This window comes from Pongo pygmaeus, chromosome 10 (assembly GCF_028885625.2).
Source record: "Pongo pygmaeus isolate AG05252 chromosome 10, NHGRI_mPonPyg2-v2.0_pri, whole genome shotgun sequence".
Classification (NCBI taxonomy): domain Eukaryota; kingdom Metazoa; phylum Chordata; class Mammalia; order Primates; family Hominidae; genus Pongo; species Pongo pygmaeus.
Window position 1 is genome coordinate 32720797 of NC_072383.2, and position 5347 is coordinate 32726143.

Genomic DNA, 5347 nt, shown 5'->3' on the forward strand with positions numbered 1-5347 from the left:
GCAACATGACAAAGCCACATCTCTACTAAAAATACAAAAATTAGTTGCATGTGGTGGCATGGGCCTGTAATCCCAGCTACTCAGGTGGCTGAGGCAGAAGAATTGCTTGAACCCAGGAGGTGGAGGTTGCAGTGAGCCAAGATCATGCCACTGCACTCCAGCCTGAAAGACAGTGAGGCTCTGTCTCAAAAAAAAAAAACCACAAAAAACAAAAAGAAAACCCACAATGTTGGGTGATTCACTATTAAAGAGTAATTTACCAATTAAGAAAAAAATATGGAGCACGAATTTCCATGTCAGCATGTCATCCTTTCACAGGAGGCATGCTAATCTTCTTTGTATCATCCAATTTTAATGTATATGCTAGGCCGGGCGCAGTGGCTCATGCCTGTAATCCCAGCACTTTGGGAGGCCAAGGCAGGCAGATCACGAGGTCAGGAGATCGAGACCATCCTGGCTAACATGGTGAAACCCCGTCTCTATTAAAAATACAAAAAATTAGCTAGGTGCAGTGGCAGGCACCTGTAGTCCCAGCTACTCAGGAGGCTGAGCCAGGAGACTGGCATGAACCCGGGAGGCGAAGCTTGCAGTGAGCCGAGATTGTGCCACTGCACTGCAGCCTGGGCAACAGAGCAAGACTCAGTCACACACACACAAAAATATATATATACACACACACACACACACACACATACATATATACCCATATACATATATACACATATACACATATATACATATATACACATATATACATATATACACATATATGTATATATACACACATATACACATATACACATATGTATATATACATATATGCACATATATACACATATGTATATACACATATATGTATATACACGTGTACATATATGAACATATACACGTGTACATATATGTACATGTCTGTACATATGTACGCATATGTGCAGGTACATATACACGCATATGTGTACCGGTACACATATACACATGTATACACATATATATGCTGAAGCAGCATAATTTACCAGTTTTTTAAAGGAGGATTATGTCAAATCAAAAACTGTGATGGGACCAGGCAAGGTAGCTCATGTCTGTAATACCAACACTTTGGGAGGCCAATGTGGGAGGATTGCTAGAGGCCAGGAGTTTCAGACCAGCCTGGGCAGTATAGCAAGACGCTGTCTCTAAAAAAAAAAAAAAAAAAAAGGAAACTGTGATGGGTGTGAGATCTTACCCTACTTGCATAGTCATAAATAAGCACATAGATAGATATGATAAATAAATAGATACTAGACGAAACATCAGGTCTCGGAGTCAAAGATCAGAGCTTTATTTACTCACAGCAATAAGAGTAGCCACAGTGACATTGCTGAGTTGTCCTCAAGCCTGAGAATTCATATAGGAAAGAGACTCTCCTCAAAGGAGAGGGAAAAGCTTTGTTCCCTAAGGTAAACACATTTTCCTTAGGAACAAAAAGGAAAGGATTTTGTGGATTCTCAGCTTTTGGAATCTAAATATCTATCTCTACTGGGAAGATAAAACCAGCCTCTTTGAGGCTTTTCTCCACTTTTGACATGCAAATTCATGGAGAGATAGTTCTCTACATTCTTTCGGAGATCTTTCTAGGGAGGAGGGGAAGTTCCCTATCCTGGAATGTAAGGCTCTGCCTCCAGGTAAGATAACAGAAGTTTTATTATCCTTTAAGTGGAAGCCAGTGTCTCCATAAAGAAGGTTGTAGAGAACAAATATTTATGGGGGAAATGAAAGCAAGCATTCTCATTTTCATAGTAGATCAATATCTGTGGTTCAAGAGGCTGAGTTTGCAGGAACACTGAGTAATACAGAGAAAATGTATTTCCCACAGACTATAGTGCAAAACTTCAGAATAGATAAAAGTTGACTTTAGTAACACATGGACATCCCTTTTGCCCTCCTTCCCTCCCATTTACTGCATCTTTTCTTTGATCTTTGGTGCTCTCACAGGACTCTACCCTGTACTTCTATTTTGGGGTATGGACCCCTTCCCAAAAGACTCTCTGTTACAAGAGTATTTTTCCTATATTTTATATCCCATACTTTTAGAGTAGCTCATCTCAGCTAGTTGTTAGAAGGAAAGCAAACTAAGTCAAAATTAGTCATCAATGAATTATTAGCTTTTAGTACTGGGGGAGATGTCTTTTTTTCACGAGTACCAATACTTGTTTTGTGGATGGGAGACACTGTGAAAATAAAGTGAGGTGGAAGAAAAAGGTTTGTGAAAGCATACTTGTAATTCATAAAATACCATATAAATGAAAGTAGATTTGTGTAATAATTCTAAACCAAAAATAAAATTCTAAGGCCCCCCCAACCATCTGAATGGACTTTCTCCTGGCCAGGGCACTTTTAAAATTTAACCTGAAAGACTGGTTCAGGCCATGATGGAAAGGAGGGGTCAGACATGCCTCGTTATACCTCTCCGGCATTAACATCAACACAGAATTCAGTCTGATAAGAAACATTTTACAGCCTCTTCTCTCTGAAGCCCACTACCTGAAAGCCTCCTCTGCAAATCAGAACTTTGGTCTCCATAATCCTTCATCTTAACCCAGACATTTCCTTTCTATTCATCCAGGTCTTTAGATAAACTCAACCAATTGTCAACCAGAAAATTTTCAAATCTACCTGCAACCTGGCAGCCCCCTTCCAGTTGTCTCGCCTTTCTGAACCGAACCAGTGTATTTCCTAAATGTATTTGATTGAAGTCTCATGTCTCCCTAAAATGTATAAAACTAAGCTGCACCCCATTCGCCTTGGGTACACATTCTCAGGATCTCCTGAGGGCTGTGTCATGGGCCATGATCACTCATGTTTGGCAGAATAAATTTCTTCAAATATTTTACAGAGTTTGACTCTTTTCGTTGACATAATTATGCACCGAGACTTGGGAAAGAGAAGACACTTATCGCAGTGTATTTTAATACATATTAGGTTGACTTCCTGCGTTTTAGTGCATAGGTCTTCATTTTCCTGCCTCTGTTTCAGGGCCACAGGATAGCTGCTGTACCCACGTCAGGCCTCTGAGCCCAAGCTAAGCCATCATATCTCCTGTGACCTGCACGTATACATCCAGTTGGCCTGAAGTAACTGAAGAATCACAGAAGAAGTGAAAATGGCCCATTCCTGCCTTAACTGATGACATCCCACCATTGCCATTTGTTCCTGCCCCACCTTAACTGAGCGATTAACCTTGTGAAATTCCTCCTCCTGGCTTAGAAACTCCCCCACTGAGCACCCTGTGACCCCTGCCACTGCCTGCAAGAGAAAAACCCCCTTTGACTGTAATTTTCCACTACCCACACAAATCCTATAAAACAGCCCCACCCCTATCTCCCTTCGCTGACTCTTTTTGGACTCAGCCGGCCTGCACCCAGGTGAAATAAACAGCCTTGTTGGTCACACAAAGCCTGTTCGGTGGTCTCTTCACACGGATGCGCGTGACACCACAGAGTCACGTTTATATTCCTGGCAGAAAGAGGAATATAAAGTAAAGTAAGAAGAAGGCAAATAAGCTTTGTCCTTTTATGCTGAAAAGGACACTACCTTCAGAAACCACCTTCATCTTATTGCTAAGAGCAGCGTCACATGACCAGCACAAGTGCAAATGAGGATGGGAAAGTGAGTTTTTAAATTGAACACATGGCTATTTCAAATAAAAACAGGGTTCTATTACAAAAAATGTGTGTGTGTGTATGTGTGTGTGTGTAGAGGGGGATATTTTTTAAATAGGCAACTAATAGTGTTAACTTCGTCCAGCAATTTTACCTCCAGGAATGTATCCTATAGCGATATATGAGGACTAAGCTCTGATTTTTTTTTTTTGCCGAAATTCCTATCTAAGGGGTCTGGGGAGTCATGCCCTACAAATCATCAGTTCTCATCAGATGGGTTTTATTTAATCCTGTATATTGTGACTTACTTTCCAATCTGACTCTGGCATAACAAGGAAGAAAATCAATATTTTACCGCAAAACGTTTCTCTGCCATATCTTGAAATTGCCCTGCAAAGTCTCTTGTGGGAAAAATCCACATTCTGTAGAGAATCCCCTTTCCCCCTTTGTTTTCCTTCCTTCCTTTCCAGATCCAGGAGATAATCAGCTAAGAGCCAGGCATCCTTCTAAGTGCAATAAGAAACATTTTACAACCTGCTCTCTCTGAAGTCAGCTATCTGAGAGCTTCCTCTGCACAATAAAACTTGGTCTCCACAATCCTTTATCTTAACCTGAACATTTTCTTTCCATTGATCCCAGGCCTTCAGATAAACTCAACCAATTGTCAACCAGAAAGTATTTAAATTTACCTATAGCGTGGAAGCCCTGGCTTTGCGTTGTCCTGCCTTTCTGAACCAAACCAAGGTATTTCTTAAATGTATTTGATTGATGTCTCATGTCTCCCTAAAATGAATAAAACCAAGCTGGCCGGGAGCAGTGGCTCACGCCTGTAATCCCAGCACTTTGGGAGGCCGAGGTGGGCAGATCACAAGGTCAGGAGATCGAGACCATCCTGGCTAACACAGTGAAACCCCGTCTCTACTAAAAATACAAAAAATTAGCCAGGTGTAGTGGCGGGCACCTGTAGTCCCAGCTACTTGGGAGGCTTGAGGCAGGAGAATGGCGTGAACCTGGGAGGTGGAGCTTGCAGTGGGCTGAGATCACACCACTGCACTCCAGCCTGGGTGACAGAGCGAGACTCCGTCTCAAAAAAAAAAAAAAAAAAAAACCAAGCTGTGCCCCGACCACCTTGGGCACTTGTTCTCAGAATCTCCTGAGGGCTGTGTCATGGGCCACGGTCACTCATATTTGGCTCAGAATAAATCTCTTCAAATATTTAACAGAGTTTGACTCTTTTCATCAACATATCCACTGTGGCAGAACCTGTTGGTATCCCCACCTCAATCCCTGGGGATCCCTGCTACCATTTTGTGGTGTGCATTCCCCCAGGAGCTGTGGGCGCTGCTGGTAATGGTTTGTACCTACAACCCCAGGGGACTGGACTTGGATGATTAGAGCCACCTGGACATGAGGTTCATGGGAGTTATGTGCTGCTTTAACCAGTGACTGTCTATGGTGGGGTACAAATGTTCTGGTCCCTTGCCTAAGGGCAGACAGATTCTGCTTGCGCTTTATGCTTCAGGGCTCCCGGTAGGAACAGGCTGAGTCTAGACTTCCCCTGAAACCATTCTTGCTTTCCTTCTTCCTCTCCCCTGGGCTGCTTCCCTCCCTCACCCTCCTAGATTTCTACCTAGACTACTTTCCTAATAAATCACTTGCCTACGAAGCTCCACCAGTCTCAGGTTCTAGGGAAATAGAGTGAAGACATT

At 42.5% G+C, this 5347-nt stretch overlaps 1 non-coding gene across 1 annotated transcript; it reads right to left on the reverse strand.

Annotated features, from left to right (window-relative positions):
* Window positions 1-270: 270 nt before the first annotated feature.
* Window positions 271-376, reverse strand: LOC129011019 (U6 spliceosomal RNA). The gene has a single exon (XR_008493161.1). It is a non-coding gene; the product is annotated as a U6 spliceosomal RNA (small nuclear RNA).
* Between the last annotated feature and the right edge of the window lie 4971 nt (window positions 377-5347).